Genomic DNA, 26,455 nt, shown 5'->3' with positions numbered 1-26,455 from the left:
TTTTAATTATACAAAATGCATCAGGTTGTGGGTGAACTACAACTCACATCATGCTAGGTTAACCCCGAGAAACTCCATCAGTACTTAAAGTCTGTTACGTTGGGCAAGTTTGCTCTAGATGCATCAACGGTGGGGTTCAGTATGCTCTCTGGCTGCAGGGTAAACTACAGCTCCCACTATAATGAGTCAGTCCCCTCAAACCCCTCCAAGTAGGTTGAGTTAGTCAAGGGGGTTTTGTGTGCCAAGTTTGGTCCAGGTCCATCATTGGTGGAGTTCACAGTTTTCCTAGTTGTGGGTGAACTACAACTCCCAGAAACAAAGGTCAGTCCCCCCAAATCCCTCCAGTAATCTAATTTGGGCATATCAAGTAAGCATGGCATGTTTGGTTCAGATCCATCGGTGTTTGGGTTCACAGTGCTCTCTGGATGTCGGTGAACTACAACTCCCCCAAATCAAGGTGAATTTCCACCAAAGACCTCCAGTATTTTGGGCTGGTCATGGGGGCTCTGTGTGCCAAGTTTGGTCCAATTCCATTTTGGTGGAGTTCAGAGTGCTCCTTGATTGCAGGTGAACTATAAATCCCAGTACCTACAATTCCAAAATATCCAGGCCAATTCCCCTCAAAACCCACCAGTATTCAGATTTGGGCATATTGGATATGCATGCCTAGTTTGGTCCAGATCCATCATTGTTTGGGTTCATAGTGCACTCTGGATGTAGATGAACTACAACTCCTATAAATCCCACCAAAGACCTCCAGTATTTTTTGTTGGTCATGGGGATTCTATGTGCCAGGTTAGTTCCAGGTCCACTGTTGGTGGAGGTCAGAGTGCTCTTAGATTGCAGGGGAGCTATACATCTCAGTACCTACAACTCTTATAAATCATGGTGAATTCTTCCCAAACTTCTCTAGTTTGTTCAGTTGCTGATCAATTCCTCTGTTTGCTGTGTGCCATAGAAGAGAATAGGAAAGGGTTAAGGGAGGGGCCGTGGGTGGAGTCATGCAAATTCCACACCAATAGAGAGAGTCAGAAACACTGGGATGTCTGTGGTGGAGGAAACACATGAAATCTAGGATGGAATTGTCCCCGAATGAAAGCCTTCACTTGGGTGCTGGGCAGTATTGTGTTTGTGGAGGACATTGGCAGGGCTCTTGGATATGTTCATGGTGCTCACTATTAACTGCAATTTCACTGGAGGGAGGGCCATTGGTGTCTCCTGCGTAGTGGGAGCTATAGCTATATGTGGAAGTGGGAGCCTGTCTTGTGTAAGTGAACACTCCAGCCACATACACACATACATATTTTCACTTTTACTATGTGTATAGATATTTTGGAGTAATTCTGTGCATGAAAGAAACCTTCATTCTGCCATGAAAGCATCCATATAGAATCTTAGAGCTGGAAGAGACCTCCAAAGGCCATCCAGTCCAAACTCATCCTGCCTTTAAAGCATCCATATGGGATCCTAGTGCTGGGAGATACCCCCAAAGGCTATCCAGTCCAACCTGATTCTGCCTTGAAAAAATCCATATAGAATCCTAGATCTGGAAGAGACCCTCAAAGGCCATCCAGTCCAACTTCATTCTTCCATGAAAGAATCCCTATGGAATCTTAGATCTGGAAGAGACCCCTAAAGGCCATCCAGTCCAACCTGATTCTGCCTTGAAAGCATCCCTATGGAGTCCTAGATCTGGAAGAGACCCTCAAAGGCCATCCAGTCCAACCTCATTCTGTCCTGAGTCCCTTCAGGGAGAGAGGTCAGGCTATAAATAAAGTATTATTATTCTTACAATTTTTCCTCCTCCTCCTCCTCTTCCTCCTCTTCTTCTCCTTCTCCTTCTCCTTCCCTATTTCTGCCATGAAATAATCCATATGGAATCATAGATCTGGAAGACACCCTCAAAAAGGCTATCCATTCCAACCTCATTCTGCCTTGAAAAACTCTTAGAGTTGGAAAAGACCCCCCTACAAGGTTATCTAACCCAGCCCCTTCCTACAATTCAGGAAGACACAAAGCACTCCCGACAGATGGCCATCCACTCTGCATAAAACTGTATCGATGATGCAGGCATTGTAACCAATTACCGTTTTTGCCCGTCGGCCCCAGATTTCATAAATGTGGTGTCGACACCACTGAGCGAAAACATCAATTCTTCTTCCTTTAATGCGTCCCAGCTTCCTCCTTCCTTGGAGACCCTTTTCCAGCCCAGAGGTGGGATGTAACAAGGAGCACCTGGAAGGGGTTTTTGGGCAGCTGTTTGCAGCCTCTGGCTCTTTCCGGCCCGGCTGGGCGGGTGTCATGGGAATGTTTTCCACCTCGAGGGAACCCTTTCTCCTGCTATTCCTTGGTGGGTTTCTGTGCTCCCCCCCCCCCCAAACAGAGCCAAGGTCTGGTGGTTTTTCATTTCCGGATGAGATTTCTCAGGGTGCATCTACTCCAGGCCTGCACAACTTGACAGTAGGAAAAGGCTGAAATGAAAAAGGTGTTTTGGACTTAAACTCCCACAATTCCTAACAGCCACAGGCCCTTTCCTTTTCTCCCTCAGCTGTTTAAGATGATTTAGTTAGTTTTGCTGGGCAGAGAATGCAAAGCACTTAGATCAGGCATGGGCAAACTTTGGCCCTTCTGCTGTTTTGGATTTTGACTCCCACACGTAAGCGGCTGACGGGGGAAAGGAAGGGGCCGGAGGCTGTTAGGAATTGTGGGAGTTGAAGTCCAGAACACCTGGTGGGCTGAAGTTTGCCCATGCCTGGTCCATAGTGACCATATAATTGTGCTTCAACCTGTATTATTTGACCATCATCTGGCCTCAGGTGTGAATTCAGAGCTCAGAAGGCTGTGTGATTGTTTTGTTTGGGGATTCTGGGAGATCTAGTTCTCCCTCCAAGTACTGTTTACAGCTTTGATGCCTTGGGATACTGTAAGTCTTCCACTCGAGTTGGACTTCGACTCCCACACTTAAGTGGCTGAAGGGGGAAACCAAGGGGCTGGAGGCCGTTAGGAATTGTGGGAGTTGAAGTCCAAAATACCTGGAGGGCTGAAGTTTGTCCAGACCTGCCCTAAAGCAACCCTATCACAGAGTATTATGGACACTATATTTTTAGAGTGCTTTTCTAATTCATCCCACTGTGGGCCGCAACATTTCCTTGTGTGGGCTGTATCCGGGCCGCGGGCCACATGTTGAGCAGGAGAGATCTACACTATGGAATGAATGCCGTTTGGCAGCCCTTTGAACTGCCATTTGGATCAGTGCTATGCAATCTGAGGATTTCTTATAGCTATATATTGTTGTTTGAGAGACAGAAATCGAAGTGGTATCAAACTGCATTAATTCTGTAGTGTAGATGCACATTCCATTGGGAACGGAGATATATACTGTCCGCAAGAATCTACATTCAGTGTTGGCGCTTGCGATGCTACTCCGTTTTGAGAGATAGGTGCCAAGTATGTGTTTAATTTTTTTTTTAAATACACACATTGGGAGCAAAACCTACCATTAAAACGATTACTGCAGAAGCAGAGGATCTGATTGCAGCAATTATGCTAATCATCTAAAAGAGGGCAAAGCACAGAAAAGGGGAGAGGAATTGCAAAGGGAGGTATGAAAAAGCATTGGTTAAATATGGGAGAAAAGGCTTTTCGGGCATGGGAAAACTTTGGCCCTCCAGGTGTTTTGGACTTCAAGTTAGGAATTGTGGGAGTTGAAGTCCAAAACACCTGGAGGGCCAAAGTTTGCCCATACTTGCTTTAGCTTCATTGTACAAAGCACAAACCCAAAGGGGCATCTACACTGTAAAATTAATGCCGTTTGGCAACATTTGAACTGCCCTGGCTCAATGTTCGAGTCTCCTGAGAATTTGATCTCAGACCACAATTCCCAGGATTCCATAGCACTGAGCTATGGAATTTAATGTGGTATCAAACTGCATTAAGACAACAGTGCAGATGCACCCTCAGACATTTCTGTAAACACAGCTGGGGGATAGATGGGAACCCCATGCAAATGAACGGCAACCTCTCGGAGTTTTAGGGAAATCTGGAAACGGTTTTGGGGGAGTCACTCAGGGCTAATTGTTTCCTTCATGCGGGCTACTCCAGCACCTTAATAGGTTTTAATAAAAACTTCCAATTGGGCCAGTAAACCCCTCATTAAGCTGTTTTTAGAGCATGAATTTAAGAGCCGAAAGGGCAAAAGGTGGCCGGGGAGAGAGTTAATTCGCAGCGGCTGTCCTTCCGTCCAGGGGCCACATGGACATTCGACTCCATCACCTTGAAAAATAGATTTAATAAGGCAAAGGGGGAAAGGAAAGCCTTCCACGGAAGGGAAGGAATGACTGATCAGCAGCCCGTTCCTCCCGCTGAGCCTAAAGTGGAGGGAGCATCTGCACTATAGAATGAATGCGGTTTAAGGCCATGTTTCCCCTACTTTGGTGCCTCGCTGAACAGAAACTCCCATGTTTCCACCGCAGTTGAGCCATGGGGTTTAAAAGGGTATCAAACTCCAACAATTCTGCAGTGTAGATGCACCCCAAAAGTCAAGAGTCAGGGTACAAATGATCATCATCATTATCATCATCATTTTTTTCTAAAAGTTTGTCTTCCAACTTTTGAAGACCTCTAAAGAATGGAGAGTCAGTCCATCACTTCTGAAGGTGCATCTACACTGTTATATTAATGCACTTTGGCACCACTTTTGTAGTAACTCAATGCTATGGACATCCTGGGAGCTGTAGTTCAGAGAGGCATTCCCATTCTTTAGCAGGGAAGGATTAAACACTTTGTATAACTACAACTCACTTGGAAAACTTTCACAACAAGCTGCGTTTTGGAATCCTTTACAGGAAGAAAGGCAGGTTACAAATAAAATATATCAGGTAGTGGGCAGAGCATTCGGCATAACAATAATAATAATGATAATAATAATGGTAATCATACTAATAGTGGTCAAGGCAACACTGTATATACTCGAGTATAAGCCAACCCGAATATAAGCCAAGGCACCTAATTTTACCACAAAAACATGGGAAAAAGTATTGACTCATGTATAAGCCGAAGGTGGGAAATGCAGCAGTTAATGGTAAATCTATATAAATAAAAATGTAATGTTCATTTGTGGGATTAACATAACTCAAAAACCACCGGGCGAAATGACACCAAATTTGAACACAATGCACCTATCAAGCCAACAAGTGACCATCACTCTTAAAAAACACTGCAAAACACAGCAGAAGAGACTTAAAAAGCCAAAACAACAACAAAAATACATTACAATGCATGCACAAAACCACAAATATACAAAATATACACAAATATATACACACACACATATATACACACACAAAACACATATACACAGACTGGGCCACAGCAACGTGTGGCAGGGCACAGCTAGTTTCAAAATAAAAATAGATACCAATAAAATAACATTAATTGAGGCATCAGTAGGTTAAATGTTTTTGAATATTTACAAAAAACTGTAATTTAAGATAAACCATTAAACCATTATTTCAACCTTCGTTAATGTAAATGTGCTTACGTATCCTTCCAAAAATAATAAAGAGAGTAAAAATGTAAAAATGTAAAATGTAATGTAAAAATGTAAAAAAAATTAGAATAAAGTAATGGAAATGTAATCATAACAGTTTTAATAAATAAAGTAAAATAATAAATGTAATAATAATAAATAGAGAAAAATAAATGTAATAATAATAGAGTAAAATAATGTAGATGTAATAATAACAACAATAATAAAGGAAAATAATAAATGTAATAATAATAGAGTAAAATAATACATGTAATAAATAATAAATAGAGTAAAATAATGTAAATGTAATAATAACAATAATAGAGTACAATAATAAATGTAATAAAAACAAAAATAATAGAGTAAAATGATGTAAATGTAATAATAAGAGTAAAATAATAAATGTAATAATAATAATAATAATAATAATAATAATAGAGTAAGATAATAAATAACTTTGACTCGAGTTAAAAAGGGCTGAAAAACTTGGCTTATACTCAAGTATATATGTAATGTAAATATACCCGTGGCCCAGTGCATCACATAACAACCCTGCGAGATAGGGATGACTGAGAGCTTGAAACTGGATCTCTAAAGTCCCATCCCAAAGCCTTCACCCTTCACTCCACTGGTTTTGAAAACTCCAAATCTTTAAGGACGGTGGGTAGAATCACACGATCATTGAATTGGTAGAGACCTACAAAGGCCATCTAGTCCAGTCCCCTTCTGCCATGCAAAAAAGATACCATCAAAGCAGTCCTGACAGATGGCCACCCAGCCTCTGGGATGGAAAACATATCCTTTACTGCTTTTAAATATACTCATTTTCTTCCCCCCCAAAAGCAAGCTGTGCCTATCTAATATTCCTCCCCTCCCTATCAACCTTAAGCCTAGAAATGATAATTTATTGTTGCCTCCACTCCTCCATATGTTCAATATTGATGCTGAGGAGCTTCGGTTGCTAGGACTCATTTCCGCCGAAGGGAAGCAAGGCTGTATTTATTTAGAAGCAGCAAAGCTATTTGAGGTCATTATTTTGGGAGGGGGTGTCTTTTTACCCCCTTAACACCTGTATGGCTTGAAGCCATGGGAGCCACGGGTCGCCACCGAAAGCCAAACTTTGCATTTTCCCCTTTTTCCAGGGGAGAAATATACGCATATATGATTCAACCAGAGTTTTGAGATTTCATCTTGCACTACGGACCTTTTACATGGTCATTTGTAGCAATGCTTACGTTTGTCGGATCACAGAGTTGCAAACCAATAATAATAATAATAATTTGTTATTTGCCTCTCCTCACATCTCAAGGTTCAATTTTTTGTGGAATGGAAGAATATACTTTCTTCTAGAAGGATATATTTGTTATTGTTGGGTGAGGATCTGAGTGCTTTTCTCCTTCCTTCCTTTACCTTTTAAATGCTTTTGTATCCTTTGGGATATGTTTTGTGAAAAATTCACTCATGTTACTGTTATAGTTCACCATTAAACATACTGAGGCCCCTTGGGTGCATCTACACAATTGAAGTAATGCAGTTTGACACCACTTTAACCGCCATGCTTCCATGCTATGGCATTCTTAGTTTTTTAAACCGAGTCTAGATGGCCATCCTTGGGTGCTTTGACTGTGTCTTCCTTTCTGGCTAAAGGGGATTTGACCAGATGACCTCTGGGGTCGCTTCCAACTCTAGGGAAGTATAGACTTCTCTGGAGGTTTTTGAACTGATGATGTGTGGCTCTCTGTTGGGAGGGCTTTAACTGTGCCTTCCTGCCTGGCAGAAAGGGGTTGGACTGGATGCTCTTTGGGGGTCTCTTCTACTGGAGGTGGGAAATGAAGACTCTTTTGTGCAACACAGCTATGGACTGTATACAGGTGACACACAAGTGTGTCCCAAAATAATTCTGTTTTAATATACTGTATACATTGGTTTGGATTAAGTTGCATTCCTCTTTTGAATTATGAGCTTTTTTGGGTACCAGTTTTGGGGACAAAGCAGGATATAAAACAGAAAAAGAGGTGGAGGAGAAGGAAGAGAAGGTAGGGAAGGAAGGGGGAAGGATAGAAGAAAGAAGAGAAGGAGGAGGAGGAAAAGGAAGAGGAAGGACAGAAAGAAGAAGATGAGAAGAGGAAGCAGAGAAGGAAGAGGAAGAAGAAAGAGAGAAGAAAGAAGAGAAGGAAGAAAAAGTAGAGAAGGAAGAGGGAGAAGGAGAGAAGAAAGAAGAGGAGAAGAAGTGGATAAGAAAGAGAAAGTAGAGAAGGAAGTGGGAGAAGAAGGAGAGAAGAAAGAAGGGGAGGAGAAGGAAGAGAAAGTACAGATGAAAGAGGGAGAAAAAAGAGGAAGAGGAGGAAGAAGAGGAGAAGGAAGAGAAAGAGAAGGAAGAGGGAGAAGGAGAGAAGGAGGAGGAGGAAGAGGAGGAGAAGGAAGAGAAAGTAGAGAAGGAAGAGGGAGAAGAAGGACAGAAGAAAGAAGAGGAAGAAGACAAAGAGAGGAGGAGGAAGCCTCTTTGAGTCCTCTGGGAGAGATAAAACAGGGTGTAAATAATTATTAGGAGGAGGAGGAGGAGGAGGAAGAGGAGACAGAGGAAAAAGAGGAAAGCTCTGGTTTTGTGGCCAGCTTGAACACCAACCATAGGACCATCCTTGGAAGATGTAAAGATTCCATTTCCGCTGGAGGGATTTACAGACTCATCTATATCCATGCCTTTCAGTGCAATTTTGTGGCTCACTTCAGGCAGAAGGTGACCATGGGGTTGCCACTGAAGGACTTGAAGAAGGACTTTTGAAGCCATGCTTAAAAGAGGTTGGATGGCCATCTGTCGGGGGTGCTTCTATTCGCTAACCCTTGCCAAGGACCAAGGCTTACCCGACAGCCACTTCTGCCGGAAGCCCCTTTCTTTGGTGTGTGCTGGAAGTGGCACATCCTTGTGCACAAGTAGTGAGTGTGAAGTCCTCCCTTGTCTTGGGTTTGGGGGCTTTTGCACAATGGACCTGTTGTGTCGGCTGTCCCATCCGCTTTCTGAAATTTGCCAGAAAACCTTATTATATCTAGTACACCAAGGACTTCAAAGCGATTGTGCGTGGGCCAGATAATTGAGGAGCAGCGCTCTTTTGCGGTGCAGTCATTCATCATATGGGTTTGCTCCATAAGGAAGGCGCCCTTCCTGCATCTCTCTCCGCCCCCGGGATCTGCAGTTTCAGTTCAAAACTTCCAGAGGAGACCCCATTGGAAGAGCCCCCAAAGGGCATCTAGTCCATTCCCTTTGACCAGGCAGGAAGACACAGTTAGAGCCCTCCCGACAGATGGTCATCCAGCCTATGTTCAAACATCTCCAGAGAGGTTTAACCCTTACCGAAGTGGTGCTGTTCAAGTGTAGGTATAAGTAATACAAAGTTTATAATTTCCACAATGTGTTGATTGAGTTGCAGTAATTACCACTAGCAAAACTGAATGATACCGTTGCGAAAGGATGCGTGTCTCAAAGCATGTCATCAGCATGAAAAGCTTTGAAACCTCTCCTCTGCAACTTCATGGAACTTATATGGCTTTATTGGACTGTTTTGAAAATTCCTCCCCTTTTTTATTTAATGCAAAATATTTGCCTTCTTTGCTGCAACATCGCACTGCTGGCTCACCTTCAACAATATCTCCAAGGTCCTTTTCACACATATGATTTCTAAACCATGTAACCTCCATCCTGTACAACAATAATGTCTACATGTTTACAAACGTAAACATGCAATGAAAAGACTGCTTTTCAGTGTGACCAAAGCTGGCTAGTGGATGTTGGGAGATTGAGTCCGAAATCAGAGCTGGCTAATGGAACCTTTAGTCCAAAACCAAAGCTGGCTAGTAAATAATGGGGCTTTTAGTCCAAAACCAGAGTTAGCTAGTGGATGTTGGGAGCTGTAGTCCAAACCCAAAGCTGGCTAGTGGATATTGGGGCCTTTAGTCCAAACCCAAAGCTGACTAATAGATAATAGGAACTTTAGTCCAAACCCAAAGCTGGCTAATGGATAATGGGAGTTACAGCTCAAACCAAAGCTGGCTAATGGATGCTGGGAGCTGTAGTCCAAAAACAGTACAGGCTAGTGACTATTGGGAGCTGTAATCCAGAACCAAAACTGGCAAGTGGACGAAGGGACCTGTAGTCCTAATGCAAAGCTGGCTAGTAGCTATTGGGAGTTGTAATCTAGAACTACAGCTGGTTAGTGGATAATGGAAACTTTAGTCCTAAACCAAAGCTGGCTAGTGGATAATGGGAGCTTTAGCCCAAACCAAAGCTGGCTAGTGGATGTTGGGAGCTGTAGTCCAAAACCAGAGCTGGCTGGTGGCTATTGGGAGCTGTAATCCAGAACCAAAACTGGCAAGTGGATGATGGGACCTGTAGTCCAAATGCAAAGCTGGCTAGTGGGTATTGGGAGTTGTAATCCAGAACCACAGCTGGTTAGTGGATAATGGGACCTTTAGTCCAAACCCAAAGCTGGCTAGTGGATAATGGGAACTTTAGTCCAAAGCAAAGCCGGCTAGTGGATGTTGAGAGCTGTAGTCCAAAACCAGAGCTGTCTAGTGGGTATTGGGAGCTGTAGTCCAGAACCAAAACTGGCAAGTGGATGATGGGACCTGTTCTCCAAACACAAGCTGGCTAGTGGGTATTGGGAGTTGTAATCCAGAACCACAGCTGCTTAGTGGATTATGGGACCATTAATCCAAAACAGAGCTGGCTAGTAGACAATGGGAGCTTTAGTCCAAAACAGCTGGCTAATGGGTATTGGGAGTTGTAATCCAAAAGCAAATCTGGTTAATGAATAATGGGACCTTTAGTCCAAAACAGAGATGGCTAGTGGGTATTGTGAGCTATAGTCCAGAACCAAAACTGGCCAGTGAATGATGGGATTTTTAGTTCAAATGCAAAGCTGGCTAGTGGATATTGGGAGCTTTAATCCAAAACAGAGCTGGCTAGCGGGTATCGGGATCTGTAATCCAGAACCAAAGCTAGTTAGTGGATAAAGGGACCTTTAGTCCAAACCCAAAGCTGGCTAGTAGATAATGGGAGCTTTAGTCCAAAACCAGAGCTGGCAAGTGGATGATGGGAACTCTTGTCAAAAACCTAGGGCTGGCTGGTGGTTGTTGGGACCTCTAGCCAACGTTTTAGACTTCTACGATTCCCATTTGCAGAAATATTTCCGTCCATCTGTTCCGAACCCTCCTGCTGTTAAGCTTCACCGAATGACCCGAGTTCTAGCGTTATAAAAGGGGGAGAAAAGTTACTCTTTACCCGCTCTGTTCCCCCGTACCATTTGTAATTTATGGCATTTTAATGTTTAGCGATGCAGCTGTTCAAGCAAAGTTGTATGGACTTGGAAACTGTCTTTGCAGCTGCGCCTGTGTGGGCCCAGATGCTCTTGGGAGAGGAGCGCAATGGGCTTTCTGCACGCGCTCAGAGGCTTCCCATCTGTTTTGGAATTGAACTTCATTAATTCCACAGTGTGGATGCCAGTGCACATCTAGATTTCCTTTTGATGTTGTATCCTTCAAGCCAGCTTCATGGGCCTGGGTATGGAGGATGACGACGATGACGACAATTATTATATTTATTTATACCCTGCTTTTTTCTCTTAATCGATACCCAAAGGCAGGACTTGGAAAAGCTGATGATGATGAAATTTATTTTTAGCCTCTTTTTGTTTCTTAATGGAGATTCAAAGAGGGTGATGGGGTATATTATTATTATTATTATTATTATTATCCTGCTTTATCCTGCTTTTCTCCCTTAATCGAGACACAAAAGAGGGCCTGGATAGGATTGTTATTGCTGATGATGATGAAATTTATTTTTAGCCTGCTTTTATTTCTTAATTGAGATCCAAAGAGGGTGGTAAGGTTTAATATTATTATTATTATTATTATTATTATTATTATTATTATTATTGTTACTAGCCGTCCCCTGCCACGCGTTGCTGTGGCCCACATAGGGGTTCTGTGTGGGAGGTTTGGCCCAATTCTATCGTTGGTGGGATTCAGAATGCTCTGTGATTGTAGGTGAACTATAAATCCCAGCAACTACAACTCCCAAATGTCAAGATTCTATTTTCCCCAAACTCTACCAGTGTTCACATTTGGACATATTGAATATTCGTGTAGAGTTTGGTCCAGATCCATTATTGCTTGAGTCCACAGTGATCTTGGGATGTAGGTGAACTACAATTCCCAAACCAAAGGACACTGCCCACCAAACCCTTCCAGTATTTTCTGTTGTTCATGGGTGAACTGTGCGACAAGTTTGGTTCACTTCCATTGTTGGTGAGGTTAAGAATGCTCTTTGATTGTAGGTGAACTATAAATCCCAGCAACTACAACTCCCAAATGACAAAATCATTTTTTTTGTGAAGGACATACATTGGGTTGTTAGGTGTCTTGTGTCCAAATTTGGTGGCAATTCCCCCAGTGGTTTTTGAGTTCTGTTAATCCCACAAACGAACATTACATTTTTATTTATATAGATGATGATGATGATGATGATGATGATGATTATGATTATTATTATCCTGCCTTTCTCCCTCAATTGAGACACAAAGGAGGACCTGGATAGAATTAATTAAAACTTTTCTGTCTTAATTCAGACCCAAAGGGGATTGTTGTTGTTGTTGTTATTTTTATTCCCACATTTCTCTTAAAGGGGCCTGGATGCAACTTTCTTATTTGTATTTCTTTCAGTCAAAGTCCATAGAAGCCTGGCTGTGGTTGTTTTTGCTGTTTTTGCGGTTGTTGTTACTAGCCTGGGTACCTGGCGCTGCCAGGGTTATTTTAAAAAGTCAATTTGCATAAGGTTGTGAGTGAACTACAACTCACATCATGCCAGGTTAATCCCCTGAAACTTCGTCAGTACTTGAAGTTTGTTATGTTGTGCAAGTTTGCTCTGGATGCATCATGGTTCAATGTGATCTCTGGCTGTAGTGTAAACTACAACTCCCACTACGGTGACTGATTCCCCTCAAATCTCACCATCAAATTGAGTTAGTCAAGGGGTTCTTTGTGCCAAGTTTGGTCCAAGTCCATCATTGGTGGAGGTCACAGTTTCCCTGGTTGTGGGTGAACTACAACTCCCAGAAAGGAAGGTCAGTTCCTCCCAAACTCCTCCAGTAATCAAATTTCGGCATATCAGGTATGTGTGACTAGTTTAGTCCAGATCCATCTGTTTTTGAGTTCACAGTGCTCTGGATGTAGGTGAACTACAACTTCCCCAAATCAAGGTGAATTTCCCCTAAAGACCTCCAGTATTTGTTGCTGGTGATGGGGGCTGTGTGTGCCAAGTTTGGTCCAATTCCATCTTTGGTGGAGCTCAGAGTGCTCCTTGATTGCAGGTGAACTATAAATCCCAGTACCCAAAACTCCAAAATGCCCAGGCTAATTCCCCTCAAAACCCACCAGTATTCAGATTTGGGCATATTGGGTATACATGCCAAGTTTGGTCCAGATCCATCATTGTTTGGATTCATAGTGCGCTCTGGATATAGATGAACTACAACTCCCTCCAAAGGCCTCCAGTATTTTTTGTTGGTGATGGGGATTCTGTGTGCCAAGTTAGTTCCAGCTCCATCATTGATCTTAGATTGCAGGGGAACTATACATCCCAGTACCCCGCAACTCCTATAAATCATGGTGAATTCTCCCCAAACCTCTCTAGTATGTTCAGTTGCTGATCAATTCCTCTGTTTGCTGTGTGCCATAGAAAAGAATAGGAAAGGGTGAAGGGAGAGGCAGTGGGTGGAGTCATGCAAATTCCACACTAACGGAGAGAGTAAGAAACACTGGGATGTCTGTGGTGGAGGAAACACATGAAATCTAGGATGGAATTGTCCCCGAATGAAAGCCTTCACTTGGGTGCTGGGCAGTATGGTGTTTGTGGAGGACATTGGCAGGGCTCTTGGACATGTTTACGGCGCTCACTATAACCTGCAATGTCATTGGAGGGAGGGCCATTGGTGTCTCCTGCGTAGTGGGAGCTATAGCTATATGTGGAAGTGGGAGCCTGTGTAAGTGAACATAGATAAAGATAAAGGTTTACCACTGACATTAAATCCAGTTGTGTCCGACTCTGGGGGTAGGTGCTCATCTCCATTTCTAAGCCGAAGAGCCGGTGTTGTCCGTAGACACCTCCAAGGTCATGTGGCCAGCATGACTGCTAGCCACATACATATTTTCACATTTACTATTTGTATAGATATTCATTTATACCCCGCTTCTCTATCTTAATTGAGACCACTATCTTAATTTGCCAACCACTCATTCACTGCAAGCCTTCCTTGCAGCCAAACTTCAGGAAAACGGGTCGCTCTCCGCCGTATTGATCAAAATCACTCCGGAAAGCCATTAAACCGAATGCGCCTCCATCTCGCAGAATGACAGCCACCTACGGATCTGCAAAACAGGACACCCATTAACTTTAAACAGCGCCCCCCCCCCCAAAAAAAAAGATTAAAATCTTCCCCACTGATACTTTCTCCCTGTCACTTGCAGCTTTGCTCCAAAAAAGACGAGGGAAGGAGGTTGAGAAAGATTAATTTATTGCTGCATTAGCTTTGCGATCGCTTCCCTGTCACCTAAGTAGTTTCTAATGACTACCCTGGAGAGTAATTGGGAGCTTTTAAAAGTTTTGTGCTCAATTCTTCCTCTTTCCCCTTGTGCCATATATACTTTTAAGACCATAAAGTTACTGATCATTCCTTTAAAAAAATTGAACAGCAGATGCTTCTGAGAAAGAGAACTGGCTTTTGCAGCAACCCCGTCCTTAGGGTGCATCTACACTGTAGGGTTAATGCAGTTTGATAACCACTTTAGCTGCCTTGGTTAATTGCAGTGGGATCCTGGGAGTTCTAGTTTGGTGAGGTCTTTCTGCCTCCCTTCTATGCTTTTTTCGTTGGATGGTGGAACTCCCTGCCTCATGATCCTAGAATGCTGCAATAATGAGCTATAGCACTTAAAGAAAATCAGAGGGAATTCTAAGCCCTGCTCCAAACTACAAACCCCAGGATTCTGAAGGATGGGGCCATATAAAAAGAAGTCACAGAACATTCTAAATCTTACCCCAAACTATAAATCCCAGCAGCCTGAAGGGTGCAGCCTTAGCAGTTACAGCGAGATTGTAAAGTGTGCAAAATTTCTTCCCAAACTGCAAATCCCAGGATTCTGAAGGATGGGGACATATCAAAAGGAGTCACAGAACATTCTAAATCTTGTCCCAAACTATAAATCCCAGCGACCTGAAGGGTGGAACCTTAGCAGTTACAGTGAGATTGCAAAGTATGCTAAGTCCCTTCGAAAAATTACAAATCCCAGGTTTTTTTCAGGAGGGAGCAAAAGTTAAAGTGGGCTTGCATTATTATTATTATTATTATGTTGTTGTTGTTGTTGTTGTTGTTGTTGTTGTTGAAGGCTTTTATGGCCGTAATCACTGGGTTGCTGTGAGTTTTCTGAGCTGTATGGCCATGTTCCAGAAGCATTCTCTCCTGACGTTTTGCCCACATCTGTGGCAGGCATCCTCAAAGGTCGTGAAGCCTATTGGAAACTAGTGGGGTTTATATACCTGTGGAATGTCCATGGTGGGAGAAAGAACTCTTGTCTGTTGGAGGCAAGTGTGAATGTTGCAGTTGGCCACCTTGATTAGCATTGAATGGCCTTGCATCTTCAAAGCCTGGCTGCTTCCTGCCTGGGATAATCCTTTGTTGAGGGTGTTTAGCTGGCCCTGATTGTTTCCTGTCAAAAATTCCCATGTTGCTCGTTATTTACTGTTCTGATTTTGGAGGTTTTTTTTCAATCCTGGTAGCCAGATTTGGTTCCTTTTCATGCTTTTCTCTTTTCTGTTGAAATTGTCCACATGCTACACAAAGAAACCATTGAAATTCACAAGCATGTGGACAATTTCAACAGAGGATGCCCCCAAGAAGCAACAGTCAGGCTATTTCTATGCAAATACACTCACTGATTTACTTTGAAGCTGCAAAGCTACTAAATACTAATCAAGCTTGCTAATTGCAACATTCACACTTGCCTCAAACAGACAAGAGTTCTTTCTCCCACCCTGGACATCATTCCACAGGTATATAAACCCCACTTGCCTAGTTTTCAACAGACCTCACAACCTCTGAGGATGCCTGCAACAGATGTGGGTGAAATATCAGGAAACAATGTTTCTGGAATATGGCCATACAACCTGGAAAATGAACAGCAACTCAGTGATTCCGACCATGAAAGCCTTTGATGATGATGATGATGATGATGATGATGATGCAGCAACCCTTCTTTATTTCCTGCCCTGATTTTAGAGTTTTTCAATTCTGGTAGCCAAATTTTGTTCATTTTCATGGTTTCCTCCTTTCTGTTGAAATTGTGCACATGCTTGTGGATTTCAATAGCTTCTCTGTGTAGTCTGACATGGTGGTTGTTAGAATGGTCCAGCATTTCTGTGTTCTCAAATAATATGCTATGTCCAGGTTGGTTCATCAGGTGTTCTGCTATGGCTGATTTCTCTGGTTGACTTAGTCTGCAGCGCCTTTCATGTTCCTTGATTCGTATTTGGGCAATGCTGCGTTTGGGGTGAAAATTGCTGGAAGAAACATTAACAACCTTAGATATGCAGATGACACCACTTTGATGGCCGAAAGTGAGGAGGAGCTGAGGAGCCCTCTAATCAAGGTGAAAGAAGAAAACGCAAAAGCTGGGTTGCAGTTAAACATAAAAAAACAAGATTATGGCAACAAGAATGATTGACAACTGGGAAATAGAGGGAGGAAACATGGAGGCAGTGATAGACTTTGTATTTCTAGGTGCAAAGATTACTGCAGATGCAGACTGTAGCCAGGAAACGCTTACTTCTTGGGAGGAGAGCAATGTCCAATCTCGATCAAAGAGTTAAGAGTAGAGACATCACACTGGCAACGAAGATCTGCATAGTCAAAGCAACAGTATTCCCCATAGTCACCTACAGATGTGAGAGCTGGACCATAGGGAAGGCTGAGCGAAGGAAGATCGATGCTTTTGAGCTGTGGTGTTGGAGGAAAGTTCTGAGAGTGCCTTGGACTGCGAGAAGATCCAACCAGTCCATACTTCAAGAAATAAAGCCTGATTGCTCATTGGAGGGAAGAATAGTAGAGGTCAAGTTGAAGTACTTTGGCCACATCATGAGAAGAAAGGAAAGCTTAGAGAAGACAATGATGCTGGGGAAAGTGGAAGGAAAAATGAAGAGGGGCCGACCAAGGGCAAGATGGATGGATGGTATCCTTGAAGTGACTGGATTGACCTTGAAGGAGCTGGGGGTGGTGACGGCCAACAGGGAGCTCTGAAATGGACTGGTCCATGAAGTCACTAAGAGTCGGAAACAACTGAACAAATGAACAACAACATGTAGACTTGTCCACAGGTGCATGGTATACGGTAGACTCCTGCAGAGGTGAGAGGATCCCTCTTGTCCTTTGCTGAATGTAATAAACAATTATTATTATTATTATTATTATTATTATTATTATATTAAGGTGCCCCCGGTGGAAGGAGCCCCCGGTGGCACAGTGGGTTAAACCCCTGTGCCGGCAGGACTGAAGACCGACAGGTCGCAGGTTCGAATCCGGGGAGAGGTGGATGAGCTCCGTCTATCAGCTCCAGCTCCTCATGCGGGGACATGAAAGAAGCCTCCCACAAGGATGATAAAACATCAAATCATCTGGGTGTCCCCTGGGTAACGTCCTTGCAGACATCTAATTCTTTCACACCAGGAACGACTTGCAGTTTCTCAGGTCGCTCCTGACACACACACACAATATTATTATTATTATTATTATTATTATTATTATTATTATTATTAAACAGAGCCTTTGGGAACAGCAGAAACCCCCAAACCTAGCTGACTCTGCAAACCTGGTGTTCTTTTATGAAGCCTCTGGGCATGTGATAAAATCCATTTGGTGACAGTGGATTGATGTCTGGAGAAAGTGATGAATGATGGGTCTTTCCCCAAATCCCCCTCCTCTCGGTTCGACAAGAAGGAAAGTGTGGCTTTTCCTCAACTTTCTCCGTTGGGAAACCTCTCTTTTGGTGGACGCCGAAAGGTTTCCGTCAACCTTTCAGCCGTTTCCTTGTCATGGGCCCGTGATCGATGGGCTTTTGATGCTCTGGTTTTCTCTTTCCATAGCTGCACCATAAATCAGACCATTACAATGTGCAGCTCCCATCAGGACTGTGTTCTTTTTGGACCCTTTTATGAAGGCTTTTGCTTCGTATCCCTGTCTCCATCCATTTCTTTCTGGTTATGGAGCACGAATAACCCCCAGATAAAGCTGAGCTGCTAAGAGTCGGTTGCAACATGATTCCAAATGCAGACTCTTTGGGGATTTTTAATGCAGGGTTTTAATGCATTTTAATAGTATAATAGTGTAGGACCTTCTTGTGGCAACACCAGAAGCACTCCAAGTGGCCAGATACTGGTCAAAGGACATTTAATCAACTACCAAGCTTGCAAACTCTGTGTCTTTTGTATGTTTGTTTGTTTGTTCTGTCAAAAATGTAATACAACTGTTCGGTTGCCTGACACGATAAATAAATAAATAAATAAATAAATAGTGTAATGGTTATACATTTCATTGGTGATCTATGTCTTTTAACCATGTTGTGCCTCCACCTCGAGCCTTAAGGAGACAAAGAGAAACAACAACAACAGCAACAACAACAACAACAGGAGGAGGAGGACTTGAGAACAGTAACTAGCATTGAGCCATGACAGCTTGAAACAGCATCAAACTGCATTCATTCTACAGTGTAGATGCATCCATAATATCCATGTGTCAACAGTGGATTTATGGTGAATATCTCATGAAATGTCTAGAGCTTTCATAGTCCAGGAGAACTCAAGAGGTAGCTTTGTCAGCACCTTGCTCTGAAATAATGCCTGGGATTTATTAGCGGTCTCCCATCCAAGTACTAGCCAGGGCTGACCCTGCTTAGCATTCAATAAGAGATAGGACTTGCTGCCTTTAGGGTTTTCCGAGCCCTTAAGAAATGCAGTGGCAGAGTGAGGAGGAAAGATATATTTCATGTAGCACATAAGTTTGCAAGGGTGCCTGTGTGTGTACATACATACATACATACATACATATACATACATACACACATACACACATGCCCACATCTAGATAAGGTACCTGCCGATGCCTAGGTTAGGTATTCTGAAATTATAAATATTAGAAGTTGTCATTGTTTGGTATGGGAAACCCATAAGGCACCATCTTGTAGAATAGGTAGATAGATATACACAGATGCATAGATACATACATATTTTCACTTTTATTATATACAGCATATAGAAGATATATACACACACATATACTAGCCTATGCGGATAGTGTTGCCTGGAGTTAGGTATTTTGTATTGCTATTTATTAGGAACTAGCCGTCCCCTGCCACGCGTTGCTGTGGCCCACATGGGGGTTCTGTGTGGGAGGTTTGGCCCAATTCTATAATTGGTGGGGTTCTGAATGCTCTGTGATTGTAGGTGAACTATAAATCCCAGCAACTACAACTCCCAAATGTCAAGATTCTATTTTCCCCAAACTCCACCAGTGTTCACATTTGGGCATATTAGTGTAGAGTTTGGTCCAGATCCATCATTGTTTGAGTCCACAGTGATCTCTGGATGTAGGTGAACTACAACTCCAAAACCAAAGGACACTGCCCACCAAACCCTTCCAGTATTTTCAGTTGGTCATGGGAGAACTATGTGCCAAGTTTGGTTCAATTCCATTGTTGGTGGAGTTCAGAATGCTCTTTGGCCCACATCCATTGGGATTCTCACGGCTCTCTGGATTTAGGTGGACTACAATTCCCGCCATCCTCTATTAACCCCCTGCCTCAAGTCCTCAATTGGTTTGAGTTGGGTCTGTGTGCCAAATGTGGTCCAGATCCATCAAACTAAGTAGGAATCTCTGTGGATCAGACATACACGACGTATATATAGAGAGGTAGAGATAGATAGAGAGGTATATATAGAGAGGTAGAGATACTTTCAAGTCGTTACAGACTTAGGTTGACTCTGATCAAGGGCCAGGTAAATGACCTTGGAGGGAGAGATAAGATAGAGATAGAGATGAGATAGAGTTAGTGATAAAGATAGAGAGGCAAGATAGAGATAAAGGTAGAGATAAGATAGAGATAGGGATGAGATAGAGATAATATAGAGATAGTGGTAGAGATAAGGGAGATAGAGATAAGATAGAGATCAAGATAAGATAAAGTTAGAGATAAGATAGAAAGATAGAGATGACATAGAAATAAGAGAGATGAGATAGAGATAAAATAGAGATAGATATAATATAGAGAGATGAGATAGAGATAAAATAGAGATGATAGAGACAGAAATGAGATAGATATAAGATAGCAAGATAAGATATAAAGGTAGATAATAGAGATGAGATAGAGATGAGCCAACAATGTGATGTGGCGGCAAAAAAAGCCAATGGGATTTTGGCATGCATAAATAGGAGTACAGTGTCTAGACCCAGGGAAGTCATGCTACCCCTCTATTCTGCCTTGGTTAGATCACACCTGGAATATTGTGTCCAATTCTGGGCACCACAATTGAAGGGAGATGTTGACAAGCTGGAATGTGTCCAGAGGAGAGTGACTAAAATGCTCAAGGGTCTGGAGAACAAGCCCTATGAGGAGTGGCTTGAAGAGCTGGGCATGTTTAGCCTGAAGAAGAGAAGGCGGAGAGGAGACATGATAGCCATGTATAAATATGTGAGGGGAATTCATAGGGAGGAGGGAGCAAGCTTTTTTCCTGCTGTCCTGGAGACTAGGATGTGGAACAATGGGTTCAAAGTACAAGAAAGGAGATTCCATCTGAACATGAGGAAGAACTTCCTGACTGTGAGAGCTGTTCAGCAGTGGAACTCTCTGCCCCGGAGTGTGGTAGAGGCTCCTTCTTTGGAAGCTTTTAAATAGAGGCTGGATGGCCATCTGTCAAGGGTGCTTTGAATGCAATTTTCCTGCTTCTTGGCAGAATGGGGTTGGACTGGATGACCCATGAGGTCTCTTCCAATTCTAGGATTCTATGATTCTGTAAGATAAAGTTAGAGATGAGATAGATATAAGATAGAGAGATAAGTTAGAGGTAGATATAAAGATCATAGAGTTGACATAGAGGTAGAGATGTTGATAAGATAAAGAGGTAGAGATAAGATAGAGATAGAAAAAAGATAGAGATGAACTAGAGGTTTAAGTGTGCAAAGAGTCACCTTCTATGCTAGCCGTTGTTGCTAATGCATTCAGTAGCATGTTGTTGCACACTGGATGGATTCCCAAAGAAAAAGGAAGGCAAAATGAAGATGATAGGAATGAGAAAAGAGGGGGGAAGAAAAAGAGAGTGGGATGCAACATGGGCTCGTGTTTCCGCACCCGTCGAGACGCACGTCCCGGCCGTTGGGGAACACGTGTGCGGCGGGTGCGAACCGTTGAAATCTGGGCCATGTTCTCCATTCTGGTTCCCTCCCCATGGGCCTCCCGGCCCAACGGCAGAGATAACAGTAGGGCCCATTGTCCTCGCAGCTGCTGAAACCCGACGAGATCCAACCAGAGAGAAGTGGAGCAGGTGGGCCGGCTCGGCGACCCTTTCGCTCCCAGAAGTATCTGTGTGCCCAAGCGGAGAGCAGACCTCCTGGAGCGGATGGGTCTCCAGTTCAGACTCCCAGAATCCCCCAATGATTGGGCAATTCATAGTCCAAAAAGGCCCCTAATTCCCCAGAAGAGCCTGCAGCATTTGGAGGAAAGGGCCCCAAGTGCTTTGAAATTTCCTATTGATTTATGTCTTGGAGTCCTAGCATCCTGGCAGGGGGGTTATGGGAGTGGCAGTCTCCAAAGGCCTTTCCCCCCATATTCTGGAAGCTCTAGCTTGCAACATTTGGAGGGAAGCAATCAAGAGTAGACCTTGTGCTTCAGGATTTTATGACCACCCCATACATTTCATAGGGTTTGCCAAGGTCAGATCTCTTGTTTACTTATGGGAATCTTGTGGATTTCTTGGGTTTCTTAGGCAAGGAAGACCCAGGGGTGGTTTTGCTTGTTCCTTTCTCTGAAATAGACCCTGATGTTCGTTGGAAGGCCTTTGGGAAAGGTTCTTCCTTTCGGACTGCTGCACCCAGAATCCCTAACTATTTGGGGATTGATACTCTCAAAAGGATCCTTTCTTCATACTCTGGAAGCCTTAGCTGGTGGATATATGGCGATCCTGTACATTTCATGGGTTTCCTTTGGCAAGGAATCTCCAGAAGTGCTTTTTTTGGCTAGTTCCTCTGAAAGAAGACCCCCAACACCATGGCGGTCTCCCATCCAAAAACTCACCAGGGCTGGCCCTGCTTAGCTTCCAAAATTAGGTTCAATCTGTTATATTTGGAGTATTTAGGCCTGGTCTCAATCAATGCCATTTAAAATTTCTGTATCCTGGGATTTGTAGTTTGAGAACATTTAGGGTTCTTTGACAGGAAGCCCTGGTCCAGCAGCTCTCAAAGCTTCGGTCCTGTGGATGCTTTGGATTTCAGTTCCCAGCATCCTGTTGTGGTTTTTTAGTATGGGATCACAGCTCTGGAGGGCACAAAACCCATGGGGTGAGTCACACTCTCTCAGCCTCAGAGGAAGACAATGGGAAGCCCAATGAGGCAAATAAAACACTTTGACTTGTTTTGCACCGTAATTCCCAGGATTTCTGGCCACTGTGCCCCCAAAATTGTTTAGAGGAACCAAGTTAAGAGCCCTACCTCTCCTGAATTAGACACCCTAGCCCTTGGGAAACTACAAGTCCCAGGAGCCCAAGCACAAGCTAGCATTAAGCAGTTGTAACTCTCGAGGCTCTCAGCTGTCGCATTTTTCAAAACAGCTGGGAGAGCTATAGCGTTCTCTTTGGCACATCATTAGGATTTCTTCTTTTCTTTCCCTCTGTCTTTCCAGCTGCGTCTTGGAACAATCCCTGTCGCCCCCTTCACCCCCAAATTAATAAATCCCGGTCTGTTTTGAAATGGCTGCTGGTGCCAGGAATTCAACTCTGGATCAAGACGGGCAGGTGCTGAGAAAAGACCCCAAAGCAAAAGAAATAGCCCTTCTGCCGCTTGCCAGTTGGGCATGCAGGCATGCTAGGCAAACTGGCCAAAGACTGGCACATACTGGCAACCACTGTAGGTGCTTCCCTTTGCCCTCTTATCTACCGCATCCTCTTCTATTTATATCCCACCTTAACTCCAGTAATAGGAGTCAAGGCAGTTTTCAAATGATTGAAACTCATATACTTGGTTAAAAACATAGCAAAAGGTATGATTGAAAGGTAAACCACGGTTTGTCTTAGATAGATAGATAGATAGATAGATAGATAGACAGACAGACAGACAGACAGACAGACAGACAGTAGAGCCGTATGGATGGATGGACAAGAGAGAGAGAGGAAGAGTAGAGGAAGATGGGTGAATGGATGGACAGACAGACAGTAGAGCTATTTGGATGTATGGATAGATGGATGGACAATAGAGTTAGACAGATCAACAGGCAGACAGGCAGAAATACAGACATTTGGGTGTATAGATAGATGGATGGACAATAGAGGTAGGTAGGTAGGTAGGTAGATAGACCGACAATAGAGATATTTGAATGTATGGATAGATGGATGTAAGATAGATAGATAGATAGATAGATAGACAGACAAACAATAGAGATATTTGGATGTATGGCTAGATGGATGGAGTATATAGACAGACAGACAGACAATAGAGATATTTGGATGGATGGATGAGTGGACAGACAATAGAGATGGGTGGATGGATGGATGCATAGTATACCTATGTGACATCAATCAATACCATTATAATTGCCAGGGCTGCATCCAATGGGATCTTGGGATTTGTAGTTTGAGAAAAGACTTCAGGTGCATCTACACTGTAGAATGAATGCAGTTCAATTCCACTTTCACTGCCATGGCCCAATGCTACAGGATCCTGAAAATTTGGTGAGGCCCAAGGATTTTGTGGCAGAGAAAGTGAAACACCCTCCAAAACTTCAACTCCCAGAATTCTGTAGCATTGAACCATGGCCGTTGAAGTGGTGTCAAACTGCATTCATTCTACTGTGTAGATCAGTGGTTCCCAGTGGTGCAAGGGTGCTCAAGCTTTTCTCTTTTAGAGTTTTTGGACTTTAATTTGCAGCGTTGTATAGTGTTTTGAGCATTGGATTGTGATGCTGGAGAGCAGAGTTCAAATCCTCGTTCACCCACAAGATCCATTGGGTGAGTCACAATCTCAGCTGGAGAGGAAAGCAATGGCAAGCCCTTTAGGAAGAAATGTGGCCAAGAAAACATAATAGGAGCGCTTTAGGGTCACCTCATGTTGGAAATGACTTGAAGTCATACAGCAATTCAATAAGGCAGCAACCTGTGTGGTCTTGCGGTTTTGGATGCCTTGGTTGGGTCATCCCACACTATCTCTGGACATCGTTTCCACGGCCAAATAATGCAAAGTTATTATTAATTGTTTTGCACAGGAAACCCTTTTCTGTGAATACCCAGTTTTAAAAAGGATGTGGGTTTGTTTGTGTTTTTATAGTGGGATTCGGACGGCACTCTGTACATTTGTGGGAGCGGCTGTTCCATTTCCCTTTCCTTTCGTACCCGGAAGGCAACGGCAAACAAATCGGCAATAGGATTGATAATGATATGCCTCAATACAGGGTATAAATAACCATAAGAATAATATTAATGATATTAATAATATTAATAATTATATTATTAATAATATAATAAAATTATAATATACAATAACATAATATACTAATACTATAATAATATATAAACATAATAATATTAATATTAAAACATTAATAATATAATACAATAATATAATAAAATTATATGGCCATCTGTTGGGGGTGTTTTGAATGTGATTGTCCTGCTTCTTGGCAGGGGGTTGGACTGGATGGCCCACGAGGACTCTTCCAACTCTATGATTCTATAATATAATAGTATAATATAATAATATATAAACAAAACAATATATCTTATAATATAATAACATATAAACATAATAATAATGATAATATGAATAATATTAGTAATAATATAATATAATATAATAATATATTATTATATTATAATAAATTATTATATAATAATATAATATGATAATTTATTGTTGTTATTATTATTGAAGATAAGTAGCATAGTGTTATGGTTGGAGCATTGACTTCGAAGTCTGGGACGCCAGAGTTTGAATCCCCTCTTGACCATGGGAACTATTGGCTGACCTTGGTAGAATCACACTCTCTCAGCCTCAGAGGACACCAACAGGGGCAAAACAAAGGAAATATTCGGGTTACCCTAAATATGTGTCTCCTTGAATGTGCAGGGTGAAGAGGTCAGACTACATGGCCTTTGGAGCCCCTTCCATCTTCTAGATTCTCTTTGGAGACTACCCAGGAAATGCATAAACAGTTGTATTTAAAAGTCAACCAAAGAACAAATATTGCTTGGGTATGGGCCTTGGGTCCCATGAGAAATGAAGGCTGGGGGGCGGCGGGGGGAAAACAAAGCCTCATGTACAGTTGCATTGCTGGAACAGGGTTGTGATGATTAGCATCTGAAAAGCCAATCACACTGGGATTTTTGTCCAGTCTGAATGGGGGAGATATACTGCCTTTTGGGGGAACAATCCCCCTTTCAAAGCCAGCTCTTTGCAGCTGCGATGGTGGATGGATGGGGTCCCACTGAAACCCCCCAAAAATAATGTCCTGGCTTTTTTGGCAGAGAGCATTATCTCCTGGAAACCACAGGAAGTGTGTGCATCAAATGAGAGCACTCTCCCTTTTATCATTGGAGGGGAAACACCGCAATTATGTTTTAATTGAAAGGAAGCGTTGGGTCTGCCTTTATCAGAATTAAAAAAAAAAAGGTGGGGGGGGGGTCACCATTCATTAGTTTTGTATTTACCGGAATGCTAGTTTGCCGAAATGTACTACTTTTGCCTTGTCTAGCTTTCACAATTGTGCATCAAAATGGGAAAAATATCCTAGTGTGAACCATCCTAACTTTAATATCCCTATCTATCTATCCATCTATCTTTCTGTGATTTAATAAAAATAATAAAAATAATAACAACAAAAATAATTTAATTCTGCAGTAGAGGCACACGTTAAATACTACTACTACTACTAGTAGTAGTAGTAGTAATAATAATTTAATTCTACAGTGCAGGCATATTATTATTATTATTATTATTATTTAATTCTACAGTGCAGACACAACTTTAATAATAATAATAATAATAATAATAATTTAATTCTATAGTGCAGACACATCTTGAATAATAATAATGATAATAATAATTTAATTCTTCAGTGGAAGCACACTTTTAATAATAACAATAATTTTATAGTGCAGACACATCTTGAATGGTAATAATAATAATATAATTATATAGGGCAGGCACACCTATAACAACGACAACAACAATACTGTATGACATGATTTTTGTTCCTGGGTTATAAATGTCATTTCCTAATTGGTACTATTATAAAAATATGGGAAAAAATTTTAAACTGCAAAATTTTTGTTTTTGCGGGATATCCGCAAAGAAGAGAAGGCTGAGAGGAGATATGATAGCCATGTATAAATATGTGAGGGGAAGCCACAGGGAGAAGGGAGCAAGCTTGTTTTCTGCTTCCCTGGAGACTAGGACACGAAACAATGGCTTCAAACTACAAGAAAGGAGATTCCATCTGAACATGAGGAAGAACTTCCTGACTGTGAGAGTCGTTCAGCAGTGGAACTCTCTGCCCCGGAGTGTGGTGGAGGCGCCTTCTTTGGAAGCTTTTAAACAGAGGCTGGATGGCCATCTGTCAGGGGTGATTTGAATGCAA

At 42.5% G+C, this 26,455-nt stretch overlaps 1 protein-coding gene across 3 annotated transcripts in view; it reads left to right on the top strand.

Annotated features, from left to right (window-relative positions):
* The window catches only part of LMF1 (lipase maturation factor 1), a 124,110-nt gene that overhangs the window by 7,708 nt on the left and 89,947 nt on the right, over positions 1-26,455 (top strand). The gene's annotated exons all lie outside the window — the stretch shown is intronic.

Source organism: Anolis sagrei, chromosome X, assembly GCF_037176765.1.
Source record: "Anolis sagrei isolate rAnoSag1 chromosome X, rAnoSag1.mat, whole genome shotgun sequence".
Taxonomy (NCBI): Eukaryota; Metazoa; Chordata; class Lepidosauria; order Squamata; family Dactyloidae; genus Anolis; species Anolis sagrei.
The sequence above is the reverse complement of the archived record's forward strand: the minus strand, read 5'-3'. Positions and strand labels throughout refer to the sequence as shown.